A 24,901-nucleotide genomic window follows, 5' to 3' on the forward strand; every position below is an offset into this window, starting at 1 on the left:
TCACTCAAATCTTCCACCTGCTGAAACACCAGCGAGCGCACACAGGGGAGAGGCCATTCAGGTGCTCTTTGTGTGAGAAGAGATTTAAAAATTCATCGCACCTGCTTAGACACCAGCGGATTCGCACAGGCTAAAAGCTGGTTACCACTCAATGTGATAAGGGATTTGATGAGCCTGCAAAACGACTGAGAGACTAGCGATTGCAGGCAGGGAAGTGGTGTGGCACCTGATCCGTATTGGGTAGAGTTCCCACATCACTGCAGGACGCTGATTCTACAGTTATTGTTCATCAGATTCAGGACTGGACCTTGTTTTTGATGACATTGTTAGAGTATTGATGTTGTTAACAGAAGTACCTGAGTTGCAATTAACTAAATTTGTATCACAACTGCAAGAACCTCAGGATCTCTCTGTGGGTATTAAGTCTGATGAATACAGAGATTGGTGGTTGCGTGGAATACACTGCCAGCAGTGATGGTAAACTCAGTTACATTTGACATATTTTAGCGACTCTTGGATGATAGTAAAATTAAGGGTGTGCAGGTTAGTTTGATCTGAGAGTAGGATAAAACATTGGCACAACATTGAGGGCCAAAAGGGCTTTCCTGAACTGTAGCAATGAGCAGGAATCATCATTTTCCCATGAAATAGATTGAAGGACAAGTTTTTACAGCTGGGCCTCCTTTGAGATGGTGCATTCGCTGTCCATTAATGTTCTCAATACCTTTAGAGCGAAGTGAACACCACAGAAGATACAATGCTTTATTTCCACTTTCATGTCTACTTTGATTTATACTTCCCACTCCGCTTAACCCCTCCATCACTTGTGATGGTTTTCATTGTCCATCATAGCTTTTGCTTGGAAATATTTAATTGATTGCACAGGTGTTTTATTAGTTATAATTATTAGTGACCAGAAAGCAAATGAAAAAGATGTCATGGAGATTCTGGGGGTGGGCAGGCCACTCAGCTGTATGCAATAACTTTTCTGGGGAGGAGAAATTGGAAAACAAGGCTTCACAGCTCACAGAACCACAACAGAAAAACACAACCAACAGATTGACTGGGATGGGACTTTTTTGGCGTTTGCATAACTGTAAAGTGATGGTGTTACAGAGCGTGGCGCTGGAAAAGCACAGCAGCTCAGGCAACATCCGAGGAACATGACAGTCAACGTTACTGGCATAACTTCTTCATCAGGACTGTGTGTAAGTGTCTGGGAGGAGATAGGATTTTGTTTCACAGTTTGGTTGAAATCTTTTTAAAATGTATTGTATTTGAATAGCTCTATTTGCACTTTTTGTTTAAGTTATTGTAGGACAAACGTCTATTTCATTATTAAAACCAAATCTGCAAACGTTGTGCTTTTTGTTTCAGTGAAAGATCGCAATGTTAAGAAAAATACAAAATGTTCTTTCAAACCATCATTCGTTCTGATATCCTATGTGTCCAGTGGAAACAACAGCTTGGATTGTAATACCTCAAGCGAGCAATCCTCAGCTTCACCACTGAAAACTGATGGTTCTTCCTATTGGAGGTTGCAACTCAGTGTCCGTCTTGCAGTGACATTATCTGGGTTTGAGCAAAAGGAAATACAAAGCAACCCGGGGTTCCCAATTCAAAAACTATCATTCACAGGATATGGGAATCACTGGCTACAACACATTTATTCCACAACCCCTGTTACCCTTGAGAAGATAGTAGTGAGCTGCCCTCCTGAACCATTTCTAATCCACTTGAGGCAGTTCGCCGACAAAACTGTTGGTAGGGAGTTGTAGGATTTTGACTCAGCGACTCTAATCCACATTGAATTCATGATGCTGAGTGAGTGACAGCGAATTTTTCAGGTCGTGGTGCCTTATGCATTTGCCACCCGTGACAATTACCTCCTTCGGACCCCAATGTAAACTGTAGCCACTCAGTCCCTAATATAAACAGGAGACATTATCAATCCCAGACCCAACAGAGAATAACAGACAATATCCACCACAGATCCAATAAAAATACACCGAACAATATCCAACCTCCACACACTCCCACCAAGCCCACCTCGCAGCATAAAAGAGTTGACAAATATCCATCCTGACTCTCATGTAAAAATGGACACCATCCATCCTGATACCAATATAAAACAGGAAACAATATCTACACTGAACCCAGTATAAAATAGTTGACAATATCCACCTTGATCCAGAATGCAAAAGAGTAGACAAGAAACAGGAGGCAACATTCACCCCAGAGCCCAGTATAAACCAGGGTAAACCATCTACCCTGACCACAAAATACGACATAGTATCCCTCTAGGAATAGAAGGCATGTGGTGGAACCGCAGGCATTTCAGAAGAGGTTCACCTGATTGATTTCAAGGAGGAAAAAGCTGCCGTACAAGGAGCGCTTAAACAGCTTGAGCTTGTTCTGATCGGAGTTTAGAAGCATGAGGGGCGATCTGATTCAGGTATACAAAATGTGAAAGGGGATTGGTAAGGCAGATGTTGAACACATTTCCGATGTTTTGGGGGAGTATCGAAGAATAGATCGTAACGACAGAGTGAGAGGAATTTGGTTCAAAAGTAAAATGACGCTTAATTACTCTCATAGCGTTGTGAATCTTGTGACCACAATGCCTCAGATTGCAGTTGTGGCAGAGTCAATCAACAGATTAGCAAAGTACTACATATGATTAGAAAGAAAAGCGGGTTGAAAAGCTGTAGTTGAGTAGGCAGGAAGGTAGAGTTGAGATATTTGACTTTTCTCGCCATGTGAAGCAGTGGCACATTCTGTCAGTGACTTGAGTATTTGAGCTTCTGGCTTCCTTTGTTTATCGACCTCCCTGAGTCTCCCAACATTCCTTCTCACCGATAGGAAACGTCATGGTTTATTAGTTCCTGTGACTGTTCTGTTGTTTTTTTTAAATGTTGGAATTGCATTAACGGTACCTCAGTCTTAAAGCACTGCAGATTTGATTAACTGAAAATAAAATAATGTAATACATTCAGACCAGGGCATTATCCTTTTTGATGTTGATGAGTTCATTTAACACATTGCTGGATTTTGAATGTGCTGATCTCATTCATCATGTCTTCAATGTCTAGTGTCCCTTTTGCATCTTTCTGATAAATAACTATCCAGGAGAGGCAGAGGTTGCCAGAAGAGCCACATTTACTGTGTGCTTTCGCTGTTGGTGTGGATTTCTGTTGTTTTTGGTGTTGGTACCTGCAGCACATTTGTTGTCGTGGCCGTCCTCCATCCTGAAAACATGCTTGAGTCAGCGCAGTTTACTTTGCCTGATGAGGGCTTAGACACTTGATACATTAGTCTCCGATTTTGCATGGTAATCAGCAGCACCTTTCAAAGACCGTGTTCTGCATTTTATACCAAACATCAATTTAGCATTGACATAAAAGCTTATATCGAGGGTAGTTGAATCACGGAGAAAAATCACAGACTGGGCTCTTTAAAAGGGACATTACAGCTTCATAATACGGGGAACTCTCCAGAAAATTAAACTCCAGCCAGTTATAGCGTTATTAAGTTCAGAAAAACTAATCGTCAGATAATCAATTCAGGATCTGCTTAACAGCAGCAAGAACAACAAAATCCAATCATTGCAGTCATCCATGAAACTGCTGGTGTGTCAAAAGATTTGATTACTGAACGAATTTCTTCCAACTCACCGAGAATGTGAATGGTCGCACCCCAGACTGAGTGCGTAGGTCAAATGCATGTTACTGGACTGATTGAATCCCTTCCGAAACACAGAGCAGGAGCATAGTCTTTCCTCAGTAAGAGTGCGTTGTTTTACAACAAGGGAAGTTGACTGAAACGCTTTCCACATGAAGTGCAATTCCCTCCTAATTGTGAATCCGCTGGTGTTTCTGGAAGCTGTAAGTATTTGTGAATTTCTTCCCACACATGGAGCAGGTGAGTGAGTTGCTGTGTCCTGAGAACAGATGACTGTCTGCAAACTCTTTCAAAATAAACTGCAACTGAATGGCTTCTCCATGGTGTAAATGCAGTGGTTGAACAGCAGACTGGATGACAGAATAAATTCTTTCCCACATGCCCAGCGTGAATTTGCTCGGGTGTTTTGCGATTACATGACCACCTGAGCCTCCTTCGACAGTCGGTGCAGTGGAACGAATTCTCTTCAGTCTGAATCCGATAATGTGACATGAGACTGGCAGATTGAATAAATTCCTTCCCATACACAGAGGAAGTGAAAGGTTTCTACTCATTGTAAGTGCACTGACGATTTTTCAGCATGGATTGATTTACTGCAGTGCCTACGTTTCCATGATTTGTCTGTTGGGTTGACCCCCACATGATTGTGGCGGTGTTTTTCCAGCCAGGATGGATGAACAAGTGCTTTTTCAGAATCATCGGATTTCGTCCATTTCTCCACAATTCTGGTGTCCTTATATCTCTCCAGGCTGGATGATCAGTCGAAGCCTCAATCACACATGGAACCCTTAGTTTCCTCTCAATATGAATGGTGCATTTTTTCACGCTGTGTAACTGATTAAAGCTCTTTCCCCACTCAGTGGAGTGGAATACTTTCAATCAGACGTATCTGTTCTTCAGAGTCTTTGCAGTCATTCTGACCTTTGAATTGTTTCCTTAAAAACGGAACGAATAATTGTCCTAAGCTATTCAAAGGTCGATGATATTCTGGCAGAGATCTGGCAAAGTCATGTGATTTCCAAATCTTGATATGCTGTTTGTTTTGAGAGTCCCACCTTAAACATGTAACAACCTATAAAAGGCGCTTACAGAAGTTATCACTATGTACAGGATAAAAACTCAGGAGACAATTCCAGTTTCTTTGATACACCTTCCCTTTCTACAATGTCAAAGTAGGAAATGCTTGTCCGACACTCTCTCTCTCTGCGCTGAAACCCAAATATATCTTCATTTTTTCTTTCCTCCACTCCAGTGTTCTCCCTACATATCCTGTGCCGGGGTTCAGTTCTTCTAATCAAGTCTAGTAACTAAGATGAATTCCATGATTTTCTCTCCTGGTCACTGTGACCTTGAAACCGCTTATTTTTTGCTCCAGTCTGACAAATCACCACATTCATTCACCTCGAACTTACAACCTGCCTTTGTGTTATATTCTTCTGGTGCAATCTCCCTCATTCTCTTTTCCTGTATGAAGAACGCACATTCTAAATTCAGGTCTCTCAGAGTGAAATACAAAAACTCCTGTTGATGCGAAGGTTGCCATAGGTTGGAATTCTCTCCCAGAAATAACAATTGCTGGCTCCTCACCAAGATGGCCAACCGTGATCCTCATTTCATCACCAAACACTCATGAAGATGGTTTCTGATTTCCATGGAAACCCGAGTGGACCGCCCCCTTTCGGCCTTAATACCGGGCCTATGCGGCTATTCTATGCGCCCACCTTCTGCAGGTTCCATTTCTACCCTGTCTCACAATCTGCACTCCGAGGGGTAGGGGTAGGATCTTGTCGCTTGGCCAAGCAGCCCCACCCCGGCATGTTTCTGAAACCTCCCTGCCCAGTCGCTGACTGCATTCCCCTCCTACACTCAGCCTCACCTCTTCCGTGCGCTGCAGAGATGGCATTGCATATGTTCCAAGTCTCCATGGAAGCGGGTGATCTGACGTCAGCTCTGATCTAATTGGAAGAGGACGAGGGACTCGAGTCCAATCAATCGGAGTGAATTAGAGGTGGCGAAATCAAATGGACAGCCCCAGTTACCTGAGCAGTTTGATCTGATTTTCTCATGAATCTACTCATGATTTCTCATGAATCACGATGTCATTCTACACCCATGCAGCAGGCTTGGGAACAATATCACTGTATCACAAGAAGCCCATAAAATGTTGTACAATAAGCTACCGAAGACACAGAACAACGCTGGGAAGCGTTCCTTCACTGTATGTGAGAACTGCAGTGTGAACAGGAACTGAAGTCAGCATTGTGCTTCAGTTAATCAGGCTCATTTCCACCAATTTACAGAATCCTTCATGTAAGTCGTATATTATGTATTAACGTTCTCTCGGACAAAACAAACAACAAATTATTATTGCCAGACGTGGTGAGTTTCTCCAACCCTTTCCGTTTGAACTAGAAAATGTTAACATTGAATTGTGTCATTACAGAAATCGAACAACATGAATTTGTCACAAAGTTAAAGGATGAACTGCAATATACCTCAGGCTACCTGAGTTTTCGTACTCTAGCAGAAAGACTAATTTTCTAAACCGCAGAATGCCTATTTGTCAAACATACACAGATTCATTGTGCAGGTAATCAGTAAAACTAAATCACCAACTCTACAAATTATAACTCTCAACTCGCCTTACACACAGGGACAAATGCAAACATGGCGCGTGCTTTGGCATAGAGGGATCTGGATGTCCTCATACACAAATTGCAGAAAATTGCCATCTAGATACAGCAGGTATTAGGTAATACAAATTAAATTTATTGGAAAAGTTATAGTGCAAAGAAGTGCAGAAATTTTGTTGAAAACATATGACGTTTTAATGAGTCCACGCATGATGTGCTGAAAGAAATTTTGGTCCCATTATTTGAGGAGATATTTAATTGCTTTCTACATAGTTCACTGGAGATTCACGATGTCATTGCCGAGGTAAGGTGTTCCTCTTGTGAAAAGACATTTAGTAATTTAGAGCTACACTACCTGGAGTTTGCAAGAATGAGAGGAGATCAAATTGAGGGCATATAACATGTTAAAAAAGATTGACAAATTAAACATGACAATGATGTTTCCTTTTGAGGGGGTGATCCAGAATTTGGGTTCACAGTTTCACGACAAGCGACGCAAATTTAAATAAGAGACAATAACAATTTTTTTAAGGATGGTGTATCTGTCGAACTTAATCATCCAACGTGATAGATCCTTGGACACTGAGCAAATTTACTGAGGAGATTTTTCATGACTAAGGGTTGAAGGATTATAGGGAGCAGGGACTCTCAGCATATTTTCCAGTAGTTGACACGCAGTTGATATGACTTGGCATCACAAGTGCAGTGTTGAGTAGTTGTTCAATGTCAGGAGGTTTTCTGCCTCTACATCCCTACAAGCAGTGAGTTCCAGAACTCTGCAACTATCTGGGTGAAAGAAATACTTATCATATTCCTTCTATCTTGCAGTAGAGCACAGCATTATTGAATTTGGACGGTGAAAGATGTTTACTGAAACACTTGTTTCACTTGTTATTTTTCTCTCATTGGTAAGTACTTCTATTATTTCACACCCAAGTGGGGTAAGAGTAGCTAACAGGCAGGATAGAGACTGAGCAGGAAATAAAAAAGAAAAGTCGACTCTGTGGATTGAGACCTACTCACTCAGTTGGGAGCTCAGAGACAGGGAGAGAGGGGCCACCAGAGGAGGACACTAAGGGATCCAATATAGTGTTAAATATGACATCATAGGTGAAGGTGTGAGTTCACTGGTTGTTAAGTGATGTCTAATTTGAGAACTATATTGGAGAAATATCTCAGATTAAAAGCTAAAGGCTAGCATGAAATGTAAAAATGCAAAGTTAATAATTTGGAAAGACAGTACCAGATATTATGTTGTCCCTGCACACTGTGGGAGCTGGTGGACACCTTCATGGTTAATACTGACCTTACCTGTTGCAAATCCTGGTTGCTCTGATTCAATTGATGAACTGAGTTTGAGCTTCAAACTTGAGGGAGGCACAGTGGCTCTGTGGTAAGCACTGTTGCTGCCCAACACAAGATATCGGGGTTTGGTTCCAGCCTCAAGTGACCGTCTGTGTAGAGTCTGGACATTCTACATGCATGCGTGTGGGTATCGTCTGGGTAGTTCATTTTCCTCACACAGTCCAAAGATGCGCAGGTTTAGCGAATTGTGTCCAGGAATGTGTTGTTAATGTACGTTAGCCTGGGTTAAATGTAAAGTAGTAGCGGAATGGGTCTTAGTGGTTATCTTTTTGGAGACTTAGTATGGATTTGTTGGGCTGTTTCCACACTGTAGGGACTCTATGATTCCATGAAACCGTAAGAAGGGGGACAATTACCTGAATTTTGCGTTTTTTGGAGCGAACCACACACAGCAGATTCTGTCCGGGATTTTTTTTCCAGTGGTCAGCAGGCATGATCCGTTGTTTGCCTGGTTCCAAAGTAAGGGAAACCTTGAACTGGCTTGAAAAGATGTTGGAGTGAGAAGGGGTGGAATCCGCCGTGTGGTCATCCATGTGGGGACCAACAAAATTGGCAAGATCGAGACGAGCTTTTGTTTGGGGAGTATCAAGAATTACCAATAAAATTTTAAAGCATAACCTCGAGAAATTAATCTCTGGATTGTTATGGAGATTGGGGAAGCAAAGAAATAAACAAGAGACAAAAGGAGTGGTGCAAGAAAGTGCCATTCCATTTCATTGTCGTGCATGTCTGCACATTTAAAAATGAAATCGTTCAGAGTTTGGAAGGTGCTTTCTTACAGCATGGCCTTTGTTGCTGATGAACAGCAGATGCAACTCTTGCATTCACTTACGAATTCGTTAATATTTCTACAGATGTGATGACTGAATGAATCCTCTCCCACACTCTGAACCAATAAATGGCCTCTTCCCCGTACACACTTGATAGTATTGCTGCAGGCCAGCTAATTCTTTGATTCGTTTCCCACACGTGGAGCATTTGAATCCTCTCTCCCAGTGAGAATTTTTTCGTGTTTCAATAGATGTGATGACTAAGTGAAATCCTTTCTACAATCAGAGAAGCTAAATGGCCCATCCCCAGTGTGAATTCGCTGGTGCGCGCACAGGCTATATAACTGAGTAAATACCGACCCACTCTGAGCAAGTGGATGGGTTCGCACCAATATGAGCTTGCAGGCGGCTCAACCGACTGAAATATTCACCGTATTTCTTCCCACATTAAAAGCAGATGAAGGCTTCATTCTAGTGACAGCATTGTGATAGTTCCACAGGGCAGATGAACCAAGGAATTCATTCCCACGTTCCGAGCAGGTGAATTGCCTGACGTAAGTGTGACACGTCGATAAACTTCCGGTGTTGGCAGGGAAAATAATCCCGTCCGACAGTCCTCACATCTCCACAGTTTCTCCACGTTATGGATGTCATTGTGTCTTTGAAGTTTCAACAATCAGCTGAAGACTCATGCGTACTGAATACGGGTATATTGTCTCCCTGCCGTAAATGGTGCAATGCTTTTCAGGGTGTGTTACAAATTAATTGTTTTCGACAGTCAGTTCACTGGAACACACTTACTTGGTGGTGGGAGGGTATGCTTCTTTGTTTTTCCTTGTCTAATTGATATTTAAAACCCTTGATACGAACAGAACAAACGGATATTTCTCCATCTCTGGTTATTCAAGTCCTGGTTAATTTAGTCACTATCTGCAGCTTACATTAAGATTCTTGTTTGCAAATCTTCACCGTCTAGTATCCCGTAAATGAATTATGAAATGAATAATTAAACATTCGAAATTAAGAGCAAACAATTCTAATTTCTCTGAAATATCTATTTCCTCTCCCCCAAAACTGTAACCGACCATCCCACTCTATATTTTCATTTCTACTCTGCTGCCCCTTACATACAACCTCCCTATTCTTTGGGAGGTCTTGAAAAACAGATCCATGCCCACAATTTGCTGCCCTGGACATTCTCTGCACCCTTCCTTGGTTCATTTCCTTTTACTTCAGTTGCTGCAAGTCAATAATTTAAAAGAAAAATGAAAAAGAAGGACGATAAATGAAAGTATTTAGCTCACAGATCCTGCACAGGGGAGAAGCCTTCAGTCGGGTTGACTCCTTCTCGTTCTTCAATTTGCATAACTGTAAAGATTTGGGATTGGAATTTGGATCCACGTGGATGTGGTGACGCTTTGACCCTACACCGCTCTTATCCCCGGTCAACCAATTAGAAAGGAGGGTGGCATTTGTTCTCTAGAAATTCGCAGCTACTCTAGTGCTCAGTTATCATTTATTGTCTATCCCGAATTGCCCAGAGGGCACTTAAGAGGCAACCACATTGCTGCGGGTCTGGAGTCACCAGTAGGCCAGACCAGGTAAGGATAGCAGTTTCCTTCCCGAAAGAATACTGTTCAACTAGATGGGATTTCCCTGAAAAACAACAACGGTTGGTGTTCATGAGAACTCAATCCCAGCTATTTATTGATTTCAAATTCCATCATGTGTTGTGGTGGGTTTCAAGCCTGGGCACCCAGAACATTACCAGGGACTCTGGATTAACAGACCAACGATAATACCATCGTCTTGTATCTCCCATTGTGGTAGGAAGAGTCCTGATGGCAAAACTGGAGCTCTGCCTCTGAGAAGTGAGATGAAAAGTGTGGGGTGGAGGATGTTGGAAGCAATATCCTCACATAGAATATATGGGCCATCGTTGGATTTACTGAGATACACGGTCGAGTAAACAGATTTCTTATAAAAAGGAATACAGATCAAGACAATTGTGTGCTGGAGGTGGAAAGGTGTAGCAGATTTAAATCAGAGATGAGATGAAGTATACTTGTCTCGAGGAATAGGGAATCTGTAGGATCCAATACCCAAACTATGTAATGTGGATTCCAGGACACTGAGTAAATCTAATGAAGGAATAGTGATTTTAAGTTCGTACGGATTGAAGGGTGAGAAAAAGTCGGCAGCAAAATCCAGTTGAGGCTGAAGTAAGCTCAGTCAGCCTTGCACTAAATGGTGGAGCAGGCTCGCAGGGCTGAATTTCTTCTTTGTGTTCCCAATGGTCATCCTCTTACGTTTAACAACTGTAAATCTGATGCCGGAAATCACCTTCTTCACCAAAGGAGATTTTGGGAAAAAGCAGGATAGTTAGATGGATTAGTATTCCAAACTTGCAAAACGAGAAACTATGTGGTCGATAGTGAGTTATAATTCTAGACTGAGCAGCATCTTCTCAGCAACCAGAATAATCTGTTTTGAATATATTTTCTGTACTTGAATGACGTCATTTGTTATATCATATTGTGTGAACAATAACTGGGGTTTGAGTAAACCTCGCTTTCACCCCAATGTTGTGGTGTCCGAACTGATTGAATAGCTAATATTGGATCTGCAATCCGTGATATTGGTCAAAGAGGATGTATTTGCTAAGGTTATTTTCTGGGATATGCGGGATTCCCACTGATAATGTTTATTATTCATCTGGGACTGTTTTTGGATGATGATCCCGAATGGATGAAAAATATGAGGAGCCAAAGATAGATCCTTGGAAACCCCCCTAGGAATCGGGTTCAGGTAATCAGAAGTTGATCAAATTTACAGGATGAGCAGTGAGAGGGCATGGTGGAGATAGAAGAAACATTGGAGATTGATATGAGTTGTGTGTTCAAAGAATATCTCTCGAGGCAGTTTGGTCTGGGGAATCAGAAATGGGAGGAACACAGCAGAGTTAACTACTCAGATGGTCTTACTCTAAGTGACAAAGTACATCAGCTGCTCACCTGTTGTTGGCCTTGGTAATGGAAGAGTTGGTCAAAGCCATTCAGCTGGAACAAGGAGTGGACCATTCAGCACCTGAGACGACACCTCCATTCCATTGGCTGGCGATTTATTTCCTGCAGTATTCCAATTTCCCATTGTGTTATTCACCTCCAAGAATCAACTGCTTTATGAGGGAACATCCTCAAGCTTGCATCTACCTCTGGGTAAAGAATTGCAAAGACAATTCCGTCTAATTGAAAAAGTCCTAATCACCATAGTCTCAAACGGCCTATTCTTTGTTTTGAGATGATATTCCCTGGATCTGAACCAACAAAAATCAGAGACATCCACACTATAACCATCTTTGATGTTTCAATGTGATAATAGCTCATTTGCAGATTGATGCATTGCATAACTTAAATCTCAGGGTAATATCTAGCTCGATAGATCATATGTTATTTTCATACTTATTCAGGATAATTGTTAGTTACAGCAATTAGTCACAAGACGCTGCCATTTTTCTTCCAAGACAACAATGCATTTTTACACAAATCAGGGAAAAAACTTTGCGTTAATGTGACAGTTCTAAAAGTCTGTTACATAAACAGCTATTGAGAACATTTTTCCAGCAATATTCTTTACAAATGCTCAACCTCACTGAAACATAACTCCCCTCATTTTTTATTGATTCATGACATATGGCTGTTGCTGGTTCTGCTAGCACTTATTACCCAATCATAACTACAAAGGAAAAAGTGTGGCGAACTGTCTGCTGGCCTGTTTGAAATCCATGGAATATTCGAGCACCCACAGTGTTGTGAGGAATAGAGTTGCCAACCCTTATAAAGCGACGGCGACAGAAGGTGATTTTGTTTAACTTCACAATGCAGTAGGCGCTGAAAACAACAATGGCTGGAGATCCTAACAGGACAGGAAGCATCCACGGAGAGAGAGGTAGCAAACATTTCAGAGCTAAAATAATATGTGGACGTACAATATTAATGCCATAGTTCATGGTGGGATTTGTGTGTCTGTCTGTGTGTTGTGGGGGTGGGGGGGGGCGGGGGGGGGGGCGTATATCGGAGGAGAGGTTGCTTTGGAGGAGAAAAAAATATTAGCCTTCACCCTGACCCCCTCAAACTCACACTGTGTTCATCATCCTGGCACGCTCAAACTCAAACTATTACTGAAACAATGACGCCCCCACACTCACTCCATTACCACCACCCTGACCACATCACACTCAGACCATTAACGTCATTCTGACCCCCTCACACTCAATGTGTCACCCCAACCACTTACCGCATCACACTCACTCTATCATCTTCACCCTGAACCCCTCACAGTGACACCGACAACATCATCCTGAATCCCTCACACTCAAACCATCACCATCACCATGAAGCCCCCACACTCATTCCATTACCATCTGTCTGACGCCTTCACCGTCGGTGTGTCTCTCACACACTGACCCCATCATACTCACTGTACTCGTCACCCTGAAACCCTCACACTCAGTATTTTTCAATCACCTGTCCCCCTCGCACTCACTCCATTACCCTCACACTGAGCACCTCACACTCACTCTGTTACCGACATCTGACCCCTCCCACTCACTCCATTACCCTCATCCTGAGCCTCTCACACTCACGCCATTACCATCAACGTGACTCCTTTGGACTCACAAAATCACCATAACCCGAAGCACCTAACACTCATTCCGTCACCATCACACTGACCCCCCACACCCACTTCATCGCCGTCACCCTAACCACCTCACAGACTCTCGGTCGTTGTCACCCTGACCACTTCACCCTCAGGCCTTCACCATCAAGCTGACTCCATCATACACACTTCATCACACTCACTCCCACCACCATCACCCGGACCACTACACTTTCACTCTGTCACTCTCAACCTAAACCCCTCACACTCACTCCCTTACCCTCAACCTTACCCCGTCACACTCACTCTGTTAACAACACGCTGACGTATTTACACTCAAAACAACACCATCACATGAAGTAAATAACACTCACTCTATCACCGTAACACTTAAATCCCCCATATTCACTTCATGACCATTACTCTGAGCACCTCACACGCTCACACCCTGACTCCGTGACCCTCAGTCCTTCACCGTCAACCTGACCCCATCAAACTCAGTCCAGCACTTTCACCCTGACCCAGTTACACTCACTGCATCACAATCACCCTGACCACCTCACACTCACTCCCATCTCTGCCATTCTGAAACCTTGACACTCTCTCCACCAGAGTCACCCTGATAATGCTCATTCTCACTTTGCCACTGTCACCCTGAGACACTCACCCTCACTCCATCACCGTCACACTAAACCCCTCAAACTCACGCCGTTAACATCACACTGACCACATTGCACTTAATCTGTCACTATCATCTTGACACCAACACAGTCACAGCGTCACTGTCACCCTAATGACTTCACTCTCACTCCGTCACCATCACGCAGAACTCCTCACACTCATCCATCAGCATGCCAACCGAATACACACTCCATTGCTGTCACAGTCTCTCCGTCACACTCACTCCGTCACCATCACCGTAACCCCCTCAAATCCACTCAATCACTACCACCCTGACCTCATCACAGTCACACCGTCACAGTCAAACTGACCGCTTCACACTCACTCTGTAACCATCACGCGGAACCCCTCACACTTAACGCATCACCGGATCATGACCCCCTCACACTCACTTAGTCACCGTCATGTGACCTACTCACTCTCACTCTATCACAATTATCCTGACTCCCTCCCACCTAATTAATCACGCTCACCCTGATGCTCTCACGCTTATTCCCTCATCGCCAGCCTGACATGCTCACACTCACTTCTTCATACCCTGACTCACCCATTCCCTCACTATCATCATGATCCCCTCACACTCAGTCTGTTACTTTCACCCTGATGAGCACACGCTCGCTCTATCAATGACACCCTGAAATTCTCACGCGAACTCCGTCAGAGCCATCATGACCCTGTCACATTTTGCTCCCTCACCGTCACCCTGGCCCCCTCACAGTCACTGCCTCAATGTTACCTCCTCACACTAACCCTTAATCATCATCCTGACACCCTCAAGCTCATGCCTCACTATAAACCTCTCACAAATAAGTCCACCACCGTCAGCTTGACCCTTCTGAGTCTCACTTCCTCACCGTTAAACTGACCTCCTCACACTTACTCCGTCACCATCACCCTTAACACTTCGATTCACTCTGTCAACCTGACGCCCACACACTCACTCCATCACACTGACATCATCACACTCACTCCATTACTGTCAACATATCGTCCACATACACACTCCGTCATCATCATCTTGAACCCCATCACACTTACTCAGATACCATAAACCTGACCACCACACACTCACTCCATCACCATACACTGAAGCACACACACAGACCCCCTCACACTCACTCAGTCAACGTCACCTTGAACCCCTCACACTCACTACCTTACCGTCACCCTGGCTCTCAAATACTCACTCCATCACATCAGACTGACGTCATTATGACTCCTCCATCACTGTCATTCTAAACAACTGACACTCTCTCCATCAGTGTCACCATGACAATCTTCACTCTAACTCTGTCAATGTCACCTTGATACCCTCACACTCACTCATCACTGTCAACTGCACACATGCCCTGACCATCACACTCACTCCCCTGCACTCTCCCCCACTGTCATGATCACTCCCCTGCACAGTACCCACCATTTACACACTCCCTGCACAATCGCCTCGCATCACATACGCTCACTGCCTCACCATCACGCTAATTCTCTTGCACACTCCCCACTTTCACTCTCAAACCACCACACACTCCTCCACCTTCATGCTACCACACCCACAACCTCCCCCACAATTACACTCACACAGCTTCGCACACACGCTCGCAAACACTCACCCACCGTCATGCTCACTGCCCTACAAAATTTCCCAACACTATGGTCACACCCTAACACAGTCCCAAAACGCGACACTCACTCCCCTGCACACTCCCTCACCATCACCCTCACTCCCCCGCACACTACCCCACTGTCACACTCACTCGTCACCTCCTCTCTATCACACACTCCCCTGCCCATTCCCTCATCATCATACTCTCACCCTCACTGACAACCAAATGTCACGCTCACCCCCACACACTCCACCACAAACATGCTCACTCCCCCGCACATTCCTCCAGTGTCACACACACCCCGCACAATCCCTCAACATCATGCTCACTCCCCCAAATAATCACTTACTTACACTCTCATGCCCCCGCACGCTCATACACCTGCATACTCCCCCACCATCCCATGCACACACTCGTACAATCCCGACCATCACACTCACTCCCCTGCACTCTCCACACCGTCACGCTCACTCCTCCACACGCTCACTCCATCTTATTCACCCCAACAAACCATCACTACCCTAATTCTATTACCTTTGCAACAGACTGCTTCATTTCTGAAACATTGAACTGATATGAGAAAATCCGAGATGTATTGATCAATGAATGAATTTAATTGATTGATGAATTTGGGTAAAGGGATATTTAAGCACATTCTTCAGCTGTTGTCTGAACTTAGTCTGAAACACAGCATAAATCGCAGTGTTTGTGCAGCAACTGAGGAGTTGCAGCATGAATCCCAATTCCATTACAAAGCGAGGTAGCGACACAGACCGATACCCAAACCACCACATCCGTTTCCATATGGAATACACCATTAATGTTGACCATAACAGGATGAAATTGGCCGAGATAATAAGCAAGAAAATCATAATCATTTTTCGATTTTTCATTTCTGTGTCAGAACGAGCGTCTGCATTAGTAGCAGCCCAGAGTCGCCTGCGGGCTCTGCTGGTCACAAAAATGTGTCTGACCGTGAAAATATTGAGCAGCAGATTCAGGAGAAATGGAAGGGACGGGGTTAGAATGTGATGGAGGAACTCGATTGTAACCCAGACATGGGAGGTTACAACACCAACTGATCCATAACAAAACCAGGGCGCATTACCCCAAAAATACCGAGCTGACAGCATAAAATACCAGAAAATGTTCTTTAAACAGCTCAGCACAGTCACTACTCCCAGAACCACAGCTGCCGTTTTCTCGCTGCAATATTTACTTCTCAATTTCTGGCAACAAATGGCCACAAATCGATCAAAGGTGAAAGGGACAGTGAACCAGACGGAACAGTCAGTGGCTGCATAAACCAGTACGGCGTGGATATTACACACGGGGATGGACCTCAGGAAATAAAAAGCTTTGGAATAAACAATGTTAATGTGTCTCAATATCAAGTCGAGGAAAATGACCAGTAGATCCGCCGCTGACATGGCCTCCAGGTAACGTCTGACACATGGAGACAATCCACAATCTTTATAAAGCAGGACATAGAGCGTCACGGCATTAACTGTGAAGAAGGAAAACAAACGCATTAATATCAGCAAGGAGACAAAGTGACCAGTTGATTGAGGACAGCGTGGTATTTTCAAATGTGTCACTGTGTTCAGAGATATATTTAAGTATTTCGAGTTGAAGTAAAAGATGTTATTTTCCGAATTGATTACAAAAATGCGACGTAAAACACAGGAAACACTCTGAGCCCAAACACAGCGATTCATCCACAGCAACAGGTGTTTTCAAGAACATTCACACACACTCGATCACTCGAGAACAGACACAAGTCATCTTTTCTCCAGTTCCTAATACAGAGGTGAATGGAAGAGCAACTGTTCCTCCGGGATTTTAGCCTCTGTTCAATTCATTGACATCGGGCCATTCACAAATAATGTCAGTTATCGAATGTCGGGTATATAATGTTCCAGAGAATGTCAATTAAAGATTGTTCTGGAGAATGTCAATGAGATAATTTTCTGGGGACTGTCGCTTATACAATTTGCCAGTGAATGTCGGGTGTAAAATCGTCCTGTGAATGACCGTTATGAAATGGTCTGGGAAATGTCGGGGACAGATGTTCCAGGGAATATCTTTTACACAGTTGTCTCGGGACTGTCAGTTATGGAATGTTCTGGGGAACATCGGGTACAGAATGGTCCGGGGAATGTTCGGTATAAAATGTATTAATGTCATAAAGAGCCACATCTCCCTTCTGCTCTTTATGTTTGGCAAGGCCAAGTCAAAATCACGGTATGAATCTCTCCCCAAAATCAAGTCAACTGGCAAAAACATGATTACAAAAACATAATAATATTAAGATAACAACTTGAACATTTGATATTCGATCTTCAATTCCGATCATACTGATGCAATGTCTTATTCTGGCATATATCCCATCTCCTTTCACTTCTGTCAAATTTTCCCTGCTGTAAAGTTTCTTGAATATTCATTTCCCAATACTGGTCACGCTGTAGCCATGAAGTCTCTCTCATGTCATTAAATCACAGTCATTTACATCAACGTATGCTGTGTATTTCTCAATCTGTTTGAGAATACAGCACACATTCAGATAGAGTGCCTTTCATTCAGCTTTTTAAGGCATTTTTCCTTGCTCCTTTGTACCATTATTCCTCATATTAACCCAGTCAGGAAACATTGTGACATCATCACACTAACAGAATCAGACGTGATTGGTAATGTTTCATGAAGCGCCATCACCATCCCTGGGTATATCCTGTGCGACCGTCAGGACAGACCCATTAGTGCAAGGAACACCGTGACTTCCATTCAGGTAAGGAGAATTCTGGAATTCCCCAACATTGATTTCAAAATCGGGGAAGTCTCATGGGAACTGGTCACAGATGGTCAAGGAAATCACCGGATGATGGACATCTACTGCCCTCGCTCGATAATAAATCAGTTCCCCTCGATGTTGAAAGTAAATTGAAGGAAGCACTGAGGGTGACAAGGACACAGAACGTAGTCTATGTCTGGGACTTCAATGTCCATCACGAAAAGTGTTTCCACACGTCCAACACTGACTGAGCAGGGCGAGTCCTCAAATAGACAGCAGCCAGACTCTGGGAAGTGTTGGGGAACGAAAAAGAGGGAAACATTCCCTCGAAACGACTAGTCCCATATGAATCTGTCCCGAACAGTATCTGTTGGAGCACCCAGCACACAGTCCAGGAGCAGGTAAAGTGTCAGCCTCATATTGAAGATACCACCCACTGTGTTATGTGGCACTACCTCTTGCGAAATAGGATATACTTCTAAAGGACCAAGCAAATGGAAACTGGATATTCATGTGCTATTGAAGCTATCAGCAGTTGCAGCATCAAATTTCTTCCCTCCATCATAAATTCAGAAGTATGCTTTTCACTGATGGGTTCCAAAACGTTCAGAAACATTCACAACTACACCTATACAGTAGCAGGCTATTCAGTTCATCAAGAGTTTTAAACAGGAACAGAATGAGGTCATTCAGCCATTCGAGGGTGTTACTCAGGAATTCGAGCAGATCATTAATCTCTCATACCTATTATGCAGGAAACGGAGGAGAGCATGCAGCCTTTCACAGCTGCTACACAGCATTATGGGGATGAGCAGTTACTGATCCAGAAGCAAGTATAAATTAGGGATAAATTCGTCTTTGTCAGTTTAATATAAAATAATGACTGCATCGACACAGTGACCACTGTGAAGTGCTTTGGAAGACTTTGAGATGGATTTACTACACTTTCTCTGTCTTTCAATGTTTGTTGAATATACATCTCCAAATTACAGTGTGAATAGATTATACATGCCTGAAGGCAGCAAATAGGTCAGCAATGAGCATGTTCATCTCTTTATGTTAATATCTTAGGGATAGCATAGCAAAAAAAAAAAATCAGAAAAGCTGCCCTAAGTCTCCAAAATCATTAGAACATAGAATATGACAGCGCAGGACAGGCCCTCGATGTTGACCACTGATGTTCGTCTCTATATGATTATCAATCCGATCTCTCTTCACCTTTTACAACACTGTACGCATCCAAAACTTCACACTATTATCTTTGTTTTTCCCTATTCTTACTCTAGTGATTCTTTTGTTTCTGATATATCGATAGAAAGCTTTAGGGATTTCCATAATCCTATTTGCCAATGACTTCCCTTTCTTGGAATAAGGAAAGAGCCGTGCAGCGATATATAGATGGTGGCAGATTCGAAATGTTCCAGCTGGAGCTACTCTGATCCACTAGCTCGTTTTCATTTTTTCTTCTTTTCTGAAGGTTTGTTCCACCAAATGGTTAACTTCTGAAGTTATTCGGAGGGGAATGGAGGAGGTGATTACGACACTGGAGGCTGGCGCTGGGTAGAGGTGCCCAAATGGGATTCACACACTGAAGGCTGTGGGAGACAAGTGTCCCAGAGTTGAGCCCCTGATCATCGGTAAATGCAAGAAGATGAGTCCAGGACAGAAGTCTCAGATTGGAGTTTGAAATGGGGCGGGGAGTCGCACTGGGGTGCCTCAGCTGTCATGGAGTTCTGGAGGGAAGTCCAGACTGGAGTCTGGAATAGGGCAGGTAAGGCATCGAGTCTGGAAGCAGTCTAGAGACTTGGTCCGCTGCGGTCTTCGGAGAGGTGTCTCTGCTATCTGGATTCCTGGTTCAGCATGGTCTGAAGACTGGGTTTAGTAAAGTCTGGAGACTACCCACAGGCCGTCTGGAGACTGGGCCCTATGTGGTCTGGAGAATGACCGCAGTGCTGTCTGGAAACTGCCTGATGCGGTCTCGATATTGGGTCCAGTGTGATCTCGAGTGTGGGATTGGTGTGGTTTGGAGTCTGGGACAAGCAAAGTCTGGAAATTAGCCTGGTGCCGTCTGGAGACGAGGAACGGGGCCGTCTGGTGAATGTGCCTACGGTGCTCTGGAGACACGGCCCTTTGTGCGATTGAGACTCAGCCTGGATCTATTGGAGACTGGGCAAGGTACAGTCTGGAAACATGACCGGGTGTGGTCTGCAGACTGAACCCCATGCAATCTGAAGAGTTAGTCCAACAAGTTCCGGAGACCAGGCCCGATGCGGTCTGGAGACTGGGCACAGTGCGGTATGAAGACTCGGCCTGGTGTGGTCTGGAGACTGGGCCACGTACCATCTGAAGACTTGGACCAGTGCAGTCAGGAGACTGGGAACGGTGCAGTCGGAAGATTCGGCCCAGTGCGGTATGGAAACCGGGTCTGGTGCATCTGGAGACTGGACCCAATGTGTCTAGAGACTGAGCCCGGTGTGGTCTGGAGATTGGGAATGGTGCAGGCTGGAGACCGGGCCTATTATGTTCTAAAGATTGGACGCAGAGTGTCTAAAGACATGGCGTGGCGTGAACTTGAGACTGGCCATCTGCAGTTTGGAGACTCAGCCCAGAGCGGTTTGGAGACTAGGTCTGGTGCAGTGTGGAGACTGGCTCCAGTGTGAGCTTAAGACTCAGGCTGGTGCAATCCAGAGTCTGGGCCAGTGCAGTCTGGAGATGGGCCCGCTGAAGTTAAGAGACTGAGATCAGTGTGGCTTGGAGATGGGGACTGCTGCAGCCTGAAGACTGAGCGTAGAGTGGTCAAGCGACTGGGCACATTTGGAACTGGAGACTTGACAAAGTGCTGCCTGGAGACTGGGCGAGATGCAGTCAGGAGACTGGGCCAAGTGTGGTCTCGAGAATGGGAGATTGTGACTCGCATGGTCGGGAGACACGGCTTAGTGTTGTCCGTTGATTGGGACAGTTGTAGCCTGGAGACAGGGCCCGGTGCGGTCTGGAGACTGCGTCTGGAGCATTCAGGAGATTGGGCCTTGTGCAGTCTGTGTACTGGGCCCGATGCGTTTTTCAGACTGGACTGAAGAGTGTTCTTGGTATGTTCTGGAAACAGGGACTGGCAAAGTCTGGATTCTGGGCCCTGGGTGACCTGGAGAGTGAGCCGGGTGCAGTGTGGAGACTGGGCCTGGTATTTTCTGGAGACTTGACCTGATGCAGCCTGGATTTGGTGTGGTCTCGAGCATGGATTCAGTCCAGCCTGGAGACGGGGCCTAGCGTGGACTGCAAACTGGACCTGGTGTGGTCTGGAGACGCAGTACAGTGTAGTCTAGAGATAGGGGCTGGTGAGGCCTGGAGTCGGGGCTCCGTGTGGTCTGAGGACACTGCCTGATGCAGTTTGGAAACCCAGTATGTTGTGCTGTGGAGACGTGGCCCAACGAAGTCTGGAGATTGGGCCCGGGGTGGTCTGGAAATATGGTATGGTGTGGTCTGGATACCCGGCACGGTGTGGTCTGGATACCCGGCTCGGTACGATCTAGAGACTGGGCCAGGTGCAGTCTGAAGACTTGGCCTGACACAGTTATGGAATATATGGAAGTCAATTTGACATTTGCACAGTTAACTTAGTTGTGTATTGTATGCACAGGATCATGTTAAAGGGCTCCAGTCACAGATAATGCAAGCAACAAATGATTGCATAGTTAACTCAGTGATAGATGAGCTAATGGTCAAGACAATGGCAGTGTAACGTGATGGGTAAAGTGTAAGCAGCAGACCAGTGTGGCAGAAGATGATTAGTTTATAAAGGCAAAGAAAGCTAGTATGATTGGTTATGCTAATGTTATCAGATAAGCACCGGAACTAGAAATGTATTAACTGCAGAAGATCCAAGATGGATTGGGCAGTCGGGAAGCCATTTTCTGATTGTCAAAGCTTTTCTTTGGAAATAAAAGTTAAACTTTATGAAGAATTTTCTGCGTCTCCTGGCAATTCTCATCGAATATCACGTGATTTTCCATAGCACGGTCTGGAGACTCTGTCTGATGCAGCCTGGAGATTGGGCCTGGTGCCATCTGGAGACGAGGACTGGTGCAGTTTAGAGACTGGGTACACGGTGGTTTGGAGACTTGAACAGGTGCGATCTGGAGACAGAGCCCAGTCTGGTCTGGAGATTCGGTTTGGTGCATTCACAAGATTACTCCTGGTGCCTTCTGGAGATTGGGCACAGTGCGTTCTGGAGACTGGTCCCGTTGTGGTCTGGAGACAGGGTCTGGTGGGGTCTGCAGCATGCTTCCAGTCCAGTTTGGAGACTTCGTTTCATGCAGTTTTAAGAATGGGCCTAGCACATATTGGAAACTGCACCTGGTGTTGTCAGGAAACTTGATGTTGTGCATTCTGGAGACTGGGCCCAATTTGGTCTCGAGTCTGGGCCCGTTGAGGTCTAGGACACGGGGCCTTGTGCTGTTTGGAGACTTAACACGATGTGGTCTAGAGACCTGGCTCAGCGTGATCTAGAGGCATGGCCTGGATACTCGGAATGGTGCGGTCTTGATAAACTGCCGGGTACACTCTGGAGACTGGTCCCGTGCATTCTGGAGTCTGGGAGAGATGCAGACTGGAGATTGGGCCTTGTGCATTCAGGAGACTGGAAAGGGAGTGATCTGGGCAAACGGCCTGGTGTAATTTGGAGACTCAACACGATGTGAACAGGAGACCTGGCCTGGCACGGTCTGGAGACTGGGCCTGCCTGGTCTGGAGACTGGCCCCAGTGCGATATGGATACTGCACTTAGTGCAGTCTAGAGACTGAGCCCTGTCTTTTCTGGAGATTGGGCCAGTGGCAATCTGGAGCCTGGGCCCGGTGCAGTCGGAAGCCTGGCCTGGTGCATGTTCAAAACTCAGCCCAGTACGTTCTAGAGACAGAGTCAGGTGCAGTCTGAAGACAGGTTCTGATGCAGTCTAGGGAATAGGATCATTCCAGTCTGGAGACTGGGCTCAGGGTAGTCTGGAGACTGTGCCCTTTGGGGTCTGAAGACTCAACCAGGTGCTATCTGGAGTCTGGCCTGGGTGTATTCTGGAGGCAGGGTCAAGTGCCGCCGGGATACTGGGTCTGGTGCATTCAGGAGACTGGGCCTGGTATGGTCTGGAAAGTGGCCTTGGTGCGGTCTGGAGACTGGAATCGTCGAAGTCTGGAGGCTTAGCCTGCTGTGGTCTGGAGATTGGGCCACGTTCGGCCTGGAGACTGGGCACTGTGCAGTCGGGAGGATGGATTTGGTGTATTTCGGAGAATGGGCTCGGTGCAGTATGGAGACTGGATCTGGTGTGACTGTACATGAACACGGTCCGGTCTGGAGACTGGGCCTCGGGCTGACTGGAGACTGGTCCTAGTGCAGTCTGGAGCCTCCGAGCTGTTCGAGCTGGAGGCTGGGACCAATGAGGTCTGGGAACATGGCCTGGAGCAGTTCTGGAGACTTGGCCTTTTGTTGTCTGGAGACCTGGCCTGGCGCGGACTGGAGCCTGGGCCCGGAGTTATTTGAATACCCGGCCTGGTGCAGTCTGCAGATTGGGCCAGGCACAGTCTGGAGACTTGGCCTGGTGCAGTTATGGAATATATGGAAGTTAATTTAGCTGTTATACAATTATCTTCGTGGTGCAATGTATGCACAGGATCATGTTACTGGACATCAGTAACAGATAATGGAAGCACACTAGGATGGGCCAGGTAATGCTAAAGACACTGGAAGAGTAGTGTGAAACGGAGAAGTGAAACCAGCAGACCAGTGTGGCAGAAGATGATTAGTCCAGAAAGATTAAGCAAGCTAGTAGTTGACTTCAAGTTGGCACCTGGCTTCACTAGTGTTCCAAACTAGCACTGCACCCCACCCCACCCTGAGGTGAGGTTAGGGCTGGAGAAGATGTACAAAGACCTCAGTGGGTTTCTCTCTCAGTGCAGCACCATGTCATCTCCTCTGCCCTAAAACCTTTCAACCATGGACCGAAACATACTCCTTTCTCAGTGCCTGCCTACGGAACCAACGGATCACACAAGGACTCTGGACAAACTGCAGATCAACAAAATTTGCATTTGAACAAGCCAACTAGTGAAGACTATAAATTCCAAACCTCCAGCAACGGCTCTCCTTCTGGATCCTCCGCTCCATACATGCAGCCATGCACTCGCACATAATCTCTCCATAGTCAACCATGCCTCAACTGAGGGACACACTCTCTCAGAACTGGAAAGGACGCCTACTGGATTACATACTTAGAAGAATTCACGCAATTAACATAGACTTTTCTCCAACATATGAGACGACAAAAAGTGCAAGTACAACAAACCTTCATGTACCCACTAAATTAGCAGCATTCCTCGAATATTCCAGAAGCTTCCCCTGGCCTCCAAAACTACTTGGCTGCCATCAGCCATGAGGCAATACCAACAATCATAACCACCATGATCGATGATGCATTTTTGGTTCCTGCAGCCCAACAGCCTACAGCTCCGGCTGATCATTCTGTCTCTGTGACCACCGACCAGACAACAGTTGCTGCAAGTGCTGGCCAGAAATCCACAGCCATGACTGCTATGAGATCCGCTGTCTCTGAGACCAACGCAAGGCCCATTCGGAACAACATTTCCATCCCCTCTGTTGCCACCACCGCAGTCACTCCTGATCCCTGTGATATCACCAAGACGTCTGCCCCTTTGTGGCCACTACTGCTGCCACTTCTG

Source organism: Chiloscyllium plagiosum, unplaced genomic scaffold, assembly GCF_037043375.1.
Source record: "Chiloscyllium plagiosum isolate Xiang-an unplaced genomic scaffold, Cpla_swu_hap1 HiC_scaffold_39, whole genome shotgun sequence".
In the NCBI taxonomy this organism is placed as follows: domain Eukaryota; kingdom Metazoa; phylum Chordata; class Chondrichthyes; order Orectolobiformes; family Hemiscylliidae; genus Chiloscyllium; species Chiloscyllium plagiosum.